We start from the raw sequence: 16,437 nt of genomic DNA, 5'->3' as shown, positions 1-16,437 counted from the left end.
AGAGCTCCTTGGCTGTGGGCCAAACGCTCGGAATTATTTATTTTATTTTGCTTAAGGAAACAGGATAAGAGGGCCATGTCTAATAGACTGTTTCTTCATGGGCCCCTGATTTACATGCAATGGGATGATCATTATGCACTGTTCTGTCTGAGAACAATAGGAGGGTCCCTCCGAGAGGCTCCGATTGCACATGCACGTGTACTGGTAAATGTTTAACAACCAGCCTTGGGAGAGGTTGAAGGCTAATTTGTTGTGTTTGCCGATTTCTAAAGTGTAAATGCTCCTACTTTGACTGATTTCAGGCTACCAGTCTGACATCGCCGAACAAGGATTTGGGAAGAAATGGCGTGCCATTATATCCTCTTTCGAATACCATTCAAATCCAGTTGATGTAAATAACTTAAAAACAGAGATAATGAGGAGCTCCCTTGTGGCTCAGCAGGTTAAGGATCCAGGATTGTCACTGCCATGACTCTGGTTACACCTATGGGGCTGGTTCCATCCCTGGCCAGGGAACTTCCACATATTGCAAGTGAGACAGAAAACAAACAAACAGAGATAATGGCAAAATTTAATAAGATAATTAGGAAGTGATAAGTTTTGAATATTTGTTACTTCATTTTAAATGGAATTTTTGAATTGGAAACATGTTGTTTAATTGTAATAATGGCTGTGTTTAACAACAGGCTCACCAGCTTTAAGAGCCAGACCAAGGCAGCTCCCACACCGATGATTTGAGCCCTATGGCAGGAGCCACTGTGTGGCATGGGCACAAATCTCAAATAGATTTGTCACTTCAACATGGAGTTTCCACTGTATGAAATGGGTTAAAAGTCTGACTGCAACAGCTTGCGCCACTGCGGAGGTGTGAGTTTGATCCCTGGCCTGGTACAGTGGGTTAAAGGATTCAGTGTTGCTGCAGCTGGGACTCGAATTCAATCCCTAGCCTGGGAACTTCCATATGTCTCGGGCCATAAAATTAAAAACAAACAAACGAACAAAAATGGAGCCCACCCATTGTCATCCAGGCTTCTATTTCTCATTCTGTGACAACAGTCATTCTAGAATGTCTTGCCTTGCTTTACTCATCAACAAAACAGAGAGAAGACCATCCCAATTCCTGGTTATAGAGTCTGTAGGTTGTCTAATCCAAGCCTCTGTGTTTATAAAAGAGGAAAGTAAGTCTTGAAAGAGTCAAATAACAGTAATAATAGCTGACATTGATTAAACTCCTACTATAGGCCAGCTGCTGTGCTAAGTATATCATGATTCATCAAAAAGCAGCTCCTCCGCTTGACTTTGTGTTATCACCACCCAATCTGTTTCCCATTCATTCTTCGAGGGTAAAGACTATGGCTTTATCATTTTTATATATCCTGCCATAACTTGCACAGAATTTTTTTTCTAATTTTTAATTTTTTGTTTTAGTTTTTGAGGCCGCATCCTCGGCATATGGAAGTTCCCAGGCTAGGGGTCGAATTGGAGCTGTGGCTACTGGCCTACACCTCAGCTCACAGCTATGTTGGATCCCCGACCCACTGAGCAAGGCCTGGGATGGAACCCGCATCCTCTTGGATACTAGTTGAATTCGTTTCCACTGTGCCACAATGAGAACTCCACTTGCACAGAACTTTAAATGTAACAGTGGCATAATAAGTATTCGCTGAATTATGTTGAGACATTAGGCTCCAGACCCAAATATGATCCCTAAAGTCTTGGAAAACACAGCTCAAAAACAAAAAAAAATACAGCCCCAGCTCCAGTATTTTCTGTCATTGGCAAAAAGGCTTTTAGAACTTTTGGGGGGAGTAAAATACACAGGTTATAAAATGTACACTTTAACCATTTTAAAATTTACAATTCAGGAGTTCTCATCGTGGCTCAGCAGAAATGAATCTGACTAGGAACCATAAGGTTGTGGGTTCGATCCCTGGCCTCGCTCAATGGGTTAAGGATCCCAGGTTGGACCCTTAGCCTGAGAACCTCCACATGCTGTGGGTGTGGCCCTAAAAAGCAAAATAAGTAAATAAATAAAAATAAAAGTAAAACATACAGTGCAGAGGTATCAGGTTCATTCCTGATATTGCACAACCATTTCCACTGTGCATTTTTTCAAGTAATTTTTTTTTTTTGTCTTTTATATAGCCTGTCTTTTTAGGTCCGTACCTGCGGCATATGAAGGTTCCCAGGCTAGGGGTCGAATCAAAGCTGCAGCTGCCGGCCTACACCACAGCCACAGCAATGTCAGATCTGAGCCATGTCTATGACCTACACCACATCGCACGGCAACACCAGATCCTTAATGCACTGAGCGAGGCCTGGGATTGAACCTGTGTCCTCATGGATCCTAGTCGGGTTCATTAACCACTGCACCATGATGGGAACTCCTAAAGTAATTTTTTTAAATTAATTTTTTATTCAAGTATAGTTGATTTTAAATGTTGTGTTAGTTTCTGGTGTATATATATTCTTTTTCATATTCTTTTTCCATGTGGTTTATTATAGGATATTGAATATAGTTCCCTGTGCTAAACAGTAGGACCTTGTTTTTTATCCATTCTATACATAACAATTTGCATCTGCTAATCCCAAACTCCCAATCCATCCCTCCCCGACCCCCACATTTTAGAACTAATTTTATTTATTCTTTTTTTTTTTTTTTTTTTTTTTTTTTTGGTCTTTTTAGGACCACACCTGGAGCATATGGAGGTTCCCGGGCTAGGGGTCAAATCAGAGCTACAGCTGCTGGCCTACACCACAGCCACAGCAACAGCAGGTAAGAGCTGCATCTGTGACCTACACCACAGCTCATGGCAATGCCAGATCTTTAACTCACTGAGCAAGGCCAGGGACCTGCGTCCTCATGGATGCTTGTCAAATTCATTTCCACTGAGCCATGATGGGAACTCCTAGAAGAGGAGACTACCTTATTTTGAATAAGTTACATATGCATACAAATATATGCATATAGAACATATAAAAATATAAACAGTCTGGGAGGATTTATAGGAAAGAAAAAGTCTTCCCATTCCAGACCCTGTAACCTCCCATTCCTTCTCTCCAAGGGCAACCAGTAACCACTTCTCTATAAGAACATGAACACTAGAGGTAGCTGGCCTCGTTTAAATCCTGGCTCAACCACTGACCAGCTGTGTGACCTTGAGGAAATACTCAGCCTCTCTGTGTCTCTCTAAGATAGAGATGATCATAGTACCTACCTCCTAAGTTTGTTGTAAGGATTCATGAGTTCATATGTATAAAGTACTTGGAATTGCACTCAGAAGAAGTACTCCCTACTTCCTGAGGATAATACTCTGGGATAATTATCTTCCCAAAGATCTTAGTGCATACATGAGGGATATGCAAGTGTGTATGTGTCACAGGCAGTGCGGGAAGAGGTAGCATCAGATGCTGGGAGATACCGCCTGGAAAGTAGGAGATCAGTGATCTTCCTGTGTTGCTGACAAGCTCTGGGGCCTTCAGACTCTACCTCTCTGGGCCTTTGTTTTCTCACCTTGGAAATGTGAGCATTTGGCCAGATGAATCCTAATGGCTTTTTCACATTTCACATCCTGTATCTGTCTCTGACAGGTTTGAAAGGGGCCAGGGCTATTAAAGGGAATGGAAGAAATTGAATTAGTAGGTCAGGAGGAGGTGTCTTCAGACAGGCACTGATACTTCAGTGGGACTGAGATCTCAGATCAACTATGCCACCTGCTTGAGTCATCTGGTTTCCCACATCCTCTTTTAAAGGAGCTAGGCACGTTCCTCCACTCTAAGATACAATTACGAGTTCACATGGTCTGGTTATAAGGCCAGAGGGATTCTCTGTTATCCTTGATGACTCAGAGCAACAGTTCACCACCTATTTTACTGACCACAACCCGGGTTTCCTGCACTGATAGATTATTGAGTCCTTTGCTGGGTTTTTTAAAAGGTAAAACTTACCAGATGGTAACCTCTGGTTATTTCCTGATCTGCTTGGCCAGATGGCACTTTCGGTGATAAAACTGTACAGTGCAAAGAGGTTTCATTATGTTCCATGTCTTCTCTGCACTGTTTCTCATATAGCAACATTTCGGCTCACACAGACTTTTTCTTTTCTTTCCCTTTTTTTTTTTTTTTTTTTTTTTTTTGTTTGCTTTTTATGGCCGAACCTGCAGCATATGGAAGTCCCAGGCTAGGGGTCTAATAAGAGCTGCAGCTGCCGACCTATGCCATAGCTGGTGGCAACGTGGAATCCTTAACCAGGGATGGAGCCCATATCCTCATGCATACTAGTAGGGTTTGTAACCCACTGAGCCGCAACGGGAACTCCTTACACAGACTTTTTTTTTTGAACCCAGACACATAGACATTCAAAGATGAAACCTGATGAGGGAAGCTCCCAGAGTCGGGTTAGCCTGGAGTCATCATCTAGTTGCAGTTTGATTAGACATTCAAATTAAATTATAGAAATTTCTATTTAGATACTCACTTTGATTATGAGCATTGGAAAATCCATCGTTAGCATGGTGGTTACTACTGCATTATCATTCTTGTTGTATTGATAATTAACATTGTATAGAACACTTCCACATTGCCATTCACAGAGCAGCTCTTAAAATACTGACTTATTTGATCTATATTATTATCTTTTGGGGAAGTGTAGGAGGGTGGATGAGAGAATAAGCTTCAAGCTTTTACCAAGTTGGGTTTGAGTCCCATCTCTGCTCTTAGATTTGGTTAGTCTCAATGTCCTTATCTGTAAAATGGGGATAATAGTACCTAATTCATTCAGTTGTAGGCGGATTTGGAGATATAATACAAAGAGCCTAGCTCAGTTCTTGGCATACAAAGCACCTAATAAACAGTAGCTATTACTACTGTTGTATCATTATTCTCCTTTGCTGCATGAGGAAATCGAGGCTGAAAGAGATGAAAAAATTTACTCAGGGTCTTTGATGCCGTAAGTGACAAAACTGTGCTGCAAATGTAGGTCTTTTGGATTCAAAACATGTGTGTATTCCTTCCATGCTATGACATTTTACCCCCCAAAGAACTGTTTTAATACACTAAAAATGCCTCACACTGTTTTTCAACTTGTTAAAAAGGTTTTTTTTTTGTTTGTTTTTAAGCTTTATTTGCTGTTTTTGCTTTTGCTTTGTTCCCTTTACCTATTTCTTGATAGTGTGCTCTCTCTCTCTCTCTTTCATTTAATAGAACCCAAATTAGGGAATTTGAAGAGGTGGTTTCTGACTCATCTCATAGCCAAACAGCTCCAAATTACCTTTGAGTGCCTACCTTTTTGAAAGTCTCCCAGCATCCCCTTAGATCTTTGGAGCTGGAAGTTCTCTTCCATGTCATCCAGCACCGCTGCTTCATGAGAGCAGAGGAAAGTACAGAGGCAAAGTTAGCACAGGAGGTCCAAACTAGTGAAGGAGCCAGAGCTAGCACCCAGGATTCCAGTCCAAGTTTCTTTCTTCTTCTCTTCACTCTTCAGTGAGAGTTCTGTCTCCTCTACCCTTTGACTGAAGCTAGTGTACGTTCTCTTCATAACCCTATGTGACGTGTTCGACGATCATTTTAAATACCAGCTGGTTACACAATTGGGACACTGGAGACATCACAGTCATCAGACCAGCAAGGCTTCTTTGGAAATCATTCTGTCAAGATGGCTGTCTCCTCCCCTGTTTTTGTTCTGGTCTTAGGGCGGTAACAGGAAGCTTTCCCGTGACATACCTAAGCCTTCCTGCTTTGGCAGAATTGAAAGTAGGGCAGTACTGGCCAATCCCGTGGTTTTTCTGTGTCTCCCTATGGTCATAACCAATATTAGGAAGTATGACAGTTTAAATTCTGTGCTTGCAGTCTTCCTCCATTCCTTCCTTCCTCCCAACCCTCCTTTCTTCCTCCCTTCCTTCCTAAGCCAAGGACCCTGCTAACCCCAAATTTGGAGAGTTTCCAAAAGTTAGGCCTCTTTAAACTTGAGCTTCTAAGAGATCCTTTCCCCCTTCTGTCTCCCACAGTCACAGGGCCTACCTCACGGTGCACCCAAAGGCAGTGAAATCACAAGTGCACAGATGAGGAAAAAAGTATGTGCGCAGTTTTGCATTGATTCCTATTTTGAGCACATGACCTAAACCAAACCATGCTGGTCATCTTGTGTTTTGAACTGGGTATGAGTTCTTTTCAAATCCTTCTTGTCATTTAAACTTAAGTTTCCTTTCTCACTAGCTGGGACACCTTGGGTGGTCATTTGACCTCTCTGGATTTCTATTTTTCCATCTCTTGATGGCTATGTTAATAGCTCAGAGGGCTAGCCGAAGAAATAAGTATTACCTGTCCTGCACATGGCAGCCCTTTAAAAATGCTCATATTCCTTTTTCCTTTCCCTTCTTAGTGTCTCTATTGCCCCTCTTTAAATCTGTCTTGGTTCTTTCCTTATTTATACCAACAACATGGTAGAACTCGGGGTCATTTTCCTGTGCCAACTCCCATTTCCTACACTGCCTGCTGTTTAGTTCATTTCCATTTCTGCTCAGCAGGGAAGACCAACTTGCCTTCTCAGGGCTTTGGGATTTGTGTTTCTGTTTGTTTGTGTGAAGTCTGACATTGTGGGGCATCAGCCTGCACCTTCCATCTGATCTCTGTTAGTCCTGGTTCTTCCAGGGGACAGGCCTTCCTTGGCAGTGAGATTTTAAAATAACACCACCAGCAAAGCACAGAAATTCAGCTGAAACCAGCCTTCCCTAAAGTCAGCCAAAAGCTTGGATTCCACCCCAGGATTACATCTCCTTTCTGGCTATTTATTTAGCCTGCAGCTTACTAGAGGGCTGGTATTCACCCTGTGATAAAAACTACAAAGATAGCAGCTTTCTTAAAGACCAGCGGCATCTTTGAGTTGCCTCAGGCTTATCTGCAGCAATTTTCCTGTAGCCATCCTGCCCACCCTCAGGCCTCTGGCCACTGGTTTTTCACACCCTTGGAATTTACTCCAGGGATTCCTAATGGCAGGGCAAAACTGCTTGGAGACTTGCCCTGAATTGAAAGGACCCTTTTCTTTGCAATAAGATCACAATCAGAGTCAGTCCCTCGGGGAGGAGCAAGGAGAGGTTTCTTAACCTCTCAAGATGCAGAATTCCCCTTGGCCCAGAAGTGCAGGGTCAGGAACGTGGCTTGAAACTTCTTCCTGTGTATGCAGGGATTAAAGCCAGGAAGCCAAGCAATCACGTATTCTTTCATCAAATATGCATTGGGCATTGACTCTGTACAAGGCGCTCTGCTAGGGCTTGGGTTGACAAGAGAGTAAGTCACAGTTCCCAGTGGGCAAAGGCAAGTACACCTACACCTGAGTACAATCTCACCTGATGCACATCATAAAAGAGGTCTGGGAGCTCCGGCTGGGGCACAATAGAATCAGTGGCAACTTGTGTGTTTTGGGACATAGGTTCGAGCCCCAGCCTCGCTCAGTGGATCTGGTATTGCCACAGCTGTGGCTTAGATCTGATCCCTGGCCTGGAAACTTCATATGCTGCAAGGCGGCCAAAAAGGAAAAAAAAAAAAAGAGGTTTGTGCAAAGGGCCAAGGATCTCAGGGGATAGAGGCCCTCACCCTGGATGGTGGAGTGTGGTGGATGAAAATAGCATAACAGAGGAGGCAACCATCCTGCAGCACTTCATGAATGGAGAGCTCAACTGACCAGAGACAAATCGATATAAGGGCCAAAGTGCAGGAGAAAGAAGAGACTATTTGGTTTGGAACCCTGCAGAAGTAGGTCCTGAGACAAGGACTTGAATGCAATAGTTACTTTGAGAGATGACCCCGGGAAACAGCAGGAAAGTATGGAATGCAACAGGAGTGGACGAAGGGTGTGTTGTTAAGACAATTGCCATTGAGGGTGATTAGAGCTTGACCCCTTTGGGGAGCTCTGGGAGTCAGTACAGCATCAAGTATATATCGCTCAGAGTTATCCCAACAGAAGGGCAAAGAAGCTGGAAGAGGAGGGATTGTTTCCAGGGACACTTCTGACTTGCCCTGCCCAGGGTGCTCTTGCAGCCAAAGAAAAGCCACAGAGAGAGAAATGCAGATGTTTACAGCAATTTTTAGTGTAAACTGGTAAATGTGGCCCGATGTGAACAAGGCCCCCCCATAGCATGAGACATGATAGGCACCGAGACACGAAAAGAGCACCACGAATTATGGACCATTAGTGAAGGAACAAGCGAAAAAATTGAAAAAGAAAGTGGGAGTCAAACTGGATGCCTTGTCAGGGGTTGGATCTTTATTTGTTAGGGGATGGGAGTCACTGAGGGATCTGGGCAGCTGCGTGCTATTGTCAGATGGGCCAAATGCTGCAGAAGCAGGACAGGCCTGTGAGATGGGAAGGCAAAGTGACACCCAGACACTAGAACTACCAGTATACTGGATTAACAAATCAGCAGTACTTACAGAGACGAATTAGTCATTCCTTCCACGGGATTCCCAGGCAAAGCAGGATCCTTATGCTATTATAATAATTGTACATGCTTCCCAACCAGACCATCAGTTTATGGGCTGTGATTTCATGTACTATCTTGGGCTCAATATCTAGCGCAGGGTTAACACATGACAGGGACTCAGGAAGTATTTGATGGATGGATGGCTAGGTTGGTTTAGACTCATAGCCCTACCCAGAGCTATTTACTATGCTTATAGCAGGATTATCTTTGATCCTAAATGGTATGCATGTTGGAAGTGGCCTGCAAAGGCATTGCTGACAGGATGCGCTGAAGTATTTTGGGGTCTCTTCTATAAGCCCAGAGTGGGTCACCAAAGATGCGTCCTTCCACTGAGCTGCTCCAGCAAGGCCTTGGTAGAACTTTGCCTAATTGTCACTTCCATAGAAGACATTTTGCCGCAGTTCCAATGTCATCACAGGAGGCTGGACTTTCCCTCTGGCCTTGGCCAACTAAGTGTCCTAGCCCCCTCTTTCTGCCTAAATCGGACAGCAGTTGCTTCTGGTTGCCAACCAAAGAAAGAGGCTATCGTTGTCATTCAACAAGAGGACAGTTTTCTGAAGTGGCTGTGTGACCTTTTCAGAAAATCCCCGCGGAAAGGGGAAATATCCTGATGGTAAACAAGAGGAAAATAGAAACAATTCAGTAGCCAAGTCATTTCTGGAATGGGGCTCCAGGCCCAGTGATTCTGACCCAGATCTCGAAGTGGAAGAGAGTGAATAGGATCCCATCCCCAGGGAGTCCAAAAAGAACCCCTGCTGTAGGCACAACCAAACTAAATTTGTTAAATAGCTATACCTCAAACGTTTTAAAAAGGAGATTCTTTATCCTTTTTCCATCAGAGATCAGAAGATTTTATGGTAAAGAAGCCCTTCAAGGAAGTAGCAGAGCTTATGACCTGGAAACTCATTTCATAGCTGAGGAAATTGACGCTGAGCCAGCACTAAAACATTGTCCTCTGACCTCCAGTTTAGAAACTTCCTTTAATCACTCATCAAGCATCCCTTGACTGCCTACCATGTGGAACTCTACTTGAAACTGGAAAGACACAATTCAGCAAGACAGTTTCTGCAACCCCAAGAGAGGACTCATAATCCAGTGGAGCAGAGATATTTGCATTTAATTAACTATAACCAAATATCACCAATGCTACAACAAAGGCATATTCAAATGCATCTTGAAGTCTTACCAAGGGTCTTTTTTCTTTTTTTAAGTCTAATATTTACAACAGAATGCAAATGCTTCAGCTTCTACCTCCTCCTTCTAATTCTCGTGTCCATTAAGAAATGTATTCACTTAGGACACATTTATTGACAATTGTGTAAATCCCTGAACTTCACTGTAAAATCAGAAAGCATATGCTCCCATCTCAAGTTTCAGTGTCAGGCTGTTAATTGTCCAAGTAGTTAAAGGAGCTGACCTGAGGTCTGTTTAACTTCCTATGCCTACAACCTCAGAAGCATGGTCACTGTGCTGACAATAAATGGAATCAGGTGCTTAAAAAATTAAAGAAGAATCAAGGAAAAGGAATTTTTTTTTCTTTTTTCTTTTTTTTTTTTTTAGGGGTGCACCTGTGGCATATGGAGGTTCCCAGGCTCGGGGTCGAATCAGAGCTGTAGCTGCCACCCTACACCAAAGTCACAGCAACATGGAATCTGAGCTATGCCTGCGACCTATACCACAGCTCCCTGCAATGCCGGATCCCAAACAAGGCCAGGGATCCTAATTGGATTCGTGTGTCCTCATGGATCCTAGTCGGATTTGTTTCTGCTACAACACAACGGGAACTCCCCCACTTGCTTCTTTCTTAGTACCTTCAGTTGACCTCAAATTCTCTCCATTCTATTTATTCAACATACCAGAGAGGGTTCAATTGCAGTAAATAGAAATCATTCTAGCTTTTTTAATCAGAAAGGGATTTAATATAGGCAGTTGGAAGAGCAGGCATTCCACTGGACCTCAAGATCTGGCTTCCATAGCAATACTGCAGAAGTGACCTGTCCAGGGAGCTGCTGCATTGCCACAATCAGGAAGGTCGGGAGTCAGAAAACCACCACTGGAACTACTGAGTTCAGGGACACGCCACTTTCGGATCAGAAAGCCACCACTGCCATGCTTGCAACAGACACATGCTATGTCTGCTAGATCCAGCAAAGAATGGGTGCCCAGTGCCCTGTGCTCCACCCACAAAGCTAGCAGCCCCTGGGATAATGCCACAGGAACAACACCCCATGTGTTTGACTACGCTTGCTGGAAGAATCAGCAGAAGCAGCCAGAAACCTGGCCCCTTCTTCACTGTTACCTTCCAAACCTTCCACAAAATGGATCTGTTTGTCAGAACTCACATTGCATATAGAACTTTAACTGCAAAGGGTCTGAGAAATATGGTTTTTAGCTTTCCAGTCTTTCAGGACTGGAAGGCGTGTGGGATGAGATGATTCACGGTATCTACCACATTCAGCATCTCTTGAACAGCCACTCCCCTATGGACCCAGTCAGGGCTTCCCTGAACCATTGCATTTTCCTCATAACTAGTCTCTCTGCCGCAAGTTCTTCCTTCTTCAACCCACCCTCTGTGTTGCACTTCAAACACTCCCTTGATCATGTCCCTTTCCTGCTCATGAGAATAAGGACCATTCTCCTTTCAAATCTCTTAAACATCTGGACCCCACCCACCTTACCAGCTGAAAATCCTGCCACTTTATTTGTTTTCTTTTTTTGGAGCAGAGTATATACCAACCAAGTGCTAACTTGCTTGGTCTTAATTTTATTTTTTTTTTAGAGCCCCACCTGAGGCACCTGGAGGGTCCCAGGCTAGGGGTCGAATCAAAGCTACAGCTGCTGGCCTACACCAGAGCCTCAGCAACACCAGATCTGAGCTTCGTCTGCAACCTACAGCTCATGGCAACGCCGGATCCTTAACCCACTGGGGGATCGAACCTGCAACCTCATGGTTCCTCGTCGGATTCATTTCCTCTGAGCCACTACAGGAGCTCCAATCCTGCCACTTTAACACCCCTCAGGCTTTGGTCAAACCAGGTGCTAAATGCTTCACCACCCCTCCCCCCATCTTGATGTGGTTCATGAACTTACTCTGACTAGAATGCCCACCCACCCTTCGTTTTCTCATTTTAAATTCCATGTTCAAAGGTTACCACCTCTAGAAAATTTCCTTCCCGGTGGCCCCTCTCCACACTGGCGGAATTAATGGGTTTTTGCTGGCGTTTTGCATCTGTCTCCATTGCCCGTCTCACTGTGTATTATATGAAGTTCTGTATGTGTCTCTTTCCAATAGGAGGAAATGGATCTTTTTTCCTGTTCATCTGTGTATCTCAGTGCGGAACTCTTGGTAGATATAATAAATACTGTTGAATAAATGAATGCATGAATGAATGACTTGGCCTGTGTGTCTAGGACACCCAGTCCTGCCTGACTACCTTTTCTCTTCAGCTTATAGACATTCCGGGGCCCTTTCTCCACGCAAAAGACAAGCTTGCCTTCAGTCCTCTGGCTATTATCCTATCACTGCTCTTCATTTCAAGCCTGGTTATCTGAGAAGGTTGTCTACACCTGCTCTCTTCACTCCTTCACCACCCAACTTTACCACTCTGCTGAAACCACCTTGTCGAGGTCACCAGTTATCTGCTAGTTACTAAACAAAACAGTAGTTTTCAATCCTTATCTTATTTAACCCTTTGCCTCACTTGACTCAGCGAACGTGCCTTCCTTCTTGAATCTCATTCTCTCCTGGGCGGGCACGTTCTCCTTAGCCTTCGCCATGAACACTTCTCCTTTTGTCAGGACAGAGCTCCTGCCTCTAACCCTCTTTTCTTGTTTGCCTAACGCTCTGGGTGGTCTCATGGCCGCATTATCTTCCTAACCCATTTCCTATCATTCTCTCCTTCCATCTCTCCAACTCCAGCTATACCTACCTTCTAGCAGTCCTCCACAGGCCAGCAACACTCTTGCTCTGCCCTCAGCACCCTTCCTCGGCAGCATCTATGTCTTCACTATTCAGAACTTGGAACTAGGAGTTCCATCGTGGCGCAGCGGAAATGAATCCGACTAGGAACTGTGAGGCTGCAGGTTGGATCCCTGGCCTTGCTCAGTGGGTTAAGGATCTGGCATTGCCATGAGCTGTGGTGTAGGTCACAGACACAGCTCAGATCCTGCGTTGCTGTGGCTCTGGCGAAGGCCGGCAGCTGTAGCTCTGATTAGACCCCTAGCCTGGGAGTTTCCACATGCCTAGGGTGCAGCCCTAAAACTACAAAAAAAAAAAAAAAAAAAAAAAAAAAAGAATCCAACTGCAGCAGCAGCTCGGGTCACTCTGGAAGCACGGGTTCAATCCCTGGCCAAGCTCAGTGGGTTAAGGATGGTGTGGCTTGAATTCAATCCCTGGCCTAGGAACTTCCATATACTGTGGGTGTGGCCTCTAATAGGAAGTAAAAAACAAATTAAAAAAATATATGGTTTAAAAATAGATGAAGTATTTAGAGTTCCTGTCCTGGCTCAGTGGTTAATGAATCCAACTAGGAACCATGAGGTTTCGAGTTTGGTCCCTGGCCTTGCTCAGTGGGTTAGGGATCCAGTGTTGCCATGAGCTGTGGTGTAGGTTGCAGACTTGGCTTGGATCCCACGTTGCTGTGGCTCTGGCGTAGGCCGGCGGCTACAGCTCCAATTTGACCCCTAGCCTGGGAACCTCCATATAACGTGGGAGCAGCCCCAGAAAGGCAAAAAGACAAAAATAAATAAATAAATAAAAATAGATAAAGTATTTAAAGAAACTGATTTTGAAAGCAAATTAAAAAGGACAAATGTTCATTAAAAATAAGTTTTTTTTTTGGGTTTTTTTTTTAGTTGCCCTGTCCCTCACCATCTTTAGTCCTTCTCTATCTCTTTTTTTTTGGGTGGGGGGAGTGTACCCACAGCATATGGACGTTCCCAGGCTAGGGGTCAAATCGGAGCTGTCGTCGTTGGCCTACACTACAGCGCAGCAACCCGGGATCCAAGCCGAGTCTATGACCTACACCACAGCTCGAGGCAATGCCGGATCCTTAACCCACTGAGTGAGGCCAGGGATGAAATCTGCAGCCTCATGGATGCTAGTCAGGTTCATTAACCACTGAACCACAACGGGAACTCCTCTTTAGTCCATCTCAATGTCGCTTTCTCACAGAGGCCTTCCCTGACCACCTTTGAAACCGCAACCCCACCTCAGCTGTATTTTTCTTCCCTCCTTTATTCTTCTGTTACCTTCCCTGCTTTATTTTTCTTCTTAGTACTTACCATCATCAAACCTGCTGTATATTTTACTTTATTTATCTATCTCTTCCAAACAAAATGTAAACTCCATAAGGACAAGATTTGTGTCTGTTTTATTCACTGTTGTTTTCCCAAGGTCTAGAACAGTGCTTGGCACATAGTAGGTATTCAATAAATATTTATGAAATGAATAATCATCTCTACTCCAAGACCTTTTTGTCTTTTATCTCAGCCCCAATGTCTTTTTTTTTGCTTGTTTGTTTAGGAAGCAACTTATTGAGCAACTTCTAGATGGCAGACATTTACATATTCTTAATCTCATTTCATCATCAAGTTTGCAGACAAGGCTTGGATCCTGAGTTGCTGTGGCTGTGGTGGCATAGGCCAGCAGCTGCAGCTCCGGTTCGACCCCTGGCCTGGGAACTTCCATGTGCTGAGGGTATGGCCCTAAAAAGCAAAAGCAAAAAAAAAAAAGAATCTGGCATTGTCACTGTAGTGGCTTGGGTTGCTGCTGTGGTGTGAATTCGATCCCTGGCCCAGGACCTGCGGCCAAAAAAATAAAATTTATGATTCAGGGAAAAGATTCTCAAACAGTTTAAAACAGAACATGGGTCAGCAAAACACTGTCTCTGAATTCTGTCTCCAGGTTTTCCTTCCTTTTACCACAGTCCTTTTGAGGTGAGCTGGAGTTAGCATTCACTGCAACAGAGATTATTAAAGGCCCTTTTTATTCTTTATAGCGTTTCTCAGTATGTGTTAAAGTACAGTTGTCTGATCATTGTCATAGTACCTTTCCAATATCCGTTTCTACCAGGTTTTTCTAGTTAGAAGAAAATCTGCTTTTTTAAAAATTGAAGTATAGGTGCTTTGCAATGTTGTGTTAATTTCTGCTGTACAGCAAAGTGATTCAGTTATACATATATATACATTATTTTTAAAAAACATTCTTTTCCATTACTCAACCCTAATATCCGATCAGTCACTAAGCCCTATGACTCTTACCTCCTAAATACATCCATAATCCTCTCTTCTCCACCTACTTTGCCTCTGCTCTGTCCTCTAAAAGCTATGCCAGGAGTTCCCATTGTGGCACAGTGGAAAGGGATCCGACTAGTATCCATGAGGCTGCAAGGATGCCTTGCTCGGTGGGTTAAGGATCTGGTGTTGCCTTGAACTGTGGTGTAGGTCACAGACTCAGCTTGGATCCCAAGTAGCTGTGGCTGTGGTGTAGGCTGGTAGTTACAGTTCTGATTTGACCCTTAACCTGGGAACTTACATATGCTGCAGGTGTGGCCTTAAAAAGCAAAACAAACAAACAAAAAACCCCCATGCCTGTTTAATCTCCATACCCCCCATTCAAAACCTTTTTTTTAGGGCTGCACCCACGGCATATGGAGATTCCCAGGCTAGGGGTCCATTGGGAACTGTACCTGCCGACATACGCCACAGCCACAGAAACTTGGGATCCGAGCCTTGTCCGTGACCTACACCACAGCTCGTGGCAACACCAGATCCTTAACCCACTGAGCAAGGTCGGGCATAGAACCTGCGTCCTCATGGATGCTAGTCAGATTCGTTAACCACTGCGCCATGGCAGGAACTTCCAAAACCTTGCTAAACTCCTTGGTATAATAAATATTTCTCCTCATGAACTGACTGACCCCTGTCTATCTCTCAATTTCATATTGCACTAACTGCCATCCAACCCTCTAGCTATAGAGAACTCCTTGTCTCACACCCCTGAATCCAACATCTCTCTTGTTCCAGGGTGATTTTCACTCTTCTGAAATACACTTCTCGACTGCTTTACCTGGCCAACTGTGAAGCAAGTCCTCTTCAGGTCCTCTCAGTTCTGACATTTACCAATTAAGCCTAAATTAGACGGCAGCCTGCTTCCTGAGTATTGGCTGACTTCATATCTGTATCCACAGAATATAAGTTCCTTTGAGACAAGGATCATATCTTATTTATTTGTTTATTTTTATAGCTGCATCTGTGGCATATGGAAGTTCCCAGGCCAGGAATTGAACCTGAGCCACAGCTGTGACCTAAGCTATAGCTGCAGCAATGCCAGGTCCTTTTAACCCACTGTACCAGATCAGGAATTGAACCCATGCCTCCCCAGGGATCCGAGCCACTGCAGTTGGATTCTTTTTTTTTTTTGGTCTTTTTAGGGCCACCCCCATGGAATATGGAGGTTCCCAGGCTAGGGGTCTACTGGGAGCTGTTTCTGCCGGTCTATACCAGAGCCACAGCAACACCAGATCTGAGCCGCATCTGTGACCTACGCCACAGCTCACGGCAACACTGGATCTTTAACCCACTGAGCAAAGCTAGGGATTGAACCGGCAACCTCATGGTTCCTAGTTGGATTTGTTTCCGGTGTGCCACAATGGGAACTCCTGCAGTTGGATTCTTAACCACCTCCCCATGACAGGAACTTTTTTCATTTATTTTTCTATATTCAGTATGATGCAGAGAACCTGGCACATAGTAGATCTTGGTAAGTGAATCCTAACAGGATATATTTACACTGGGCTTGTAATGGTCTAGTGATCTTCCCAGCACCACACTTACAGTAACACCTGGACTCTTCTTATTACTCCTAATGATGCGGGTACTGGTGAGGAGCCTAAAGACCCAGGATGATTAGGTTTTTGCCCACAGTCGAACAGTTAGTAAGTGCAGAGATATGATTCAG

This window comes from Sus scrofa, chromosome 8, assembly GCF_000003025.6.
Source record: "Sus scrofa isolate TJ Tabasco breed Duroc chromosome 8, Sscrofa11.1, whole genome shotgun sequence".
NCBI lineage: Eukaryota > Metazoa > Chordata > Mammalia > Artiodactyla > Suidae > Sus > Sus scrofa.
The sequence above is the reverse complement of the archived record's forward strand: the minus strand, read 5'-3'. Positions refer to the sequence as shown.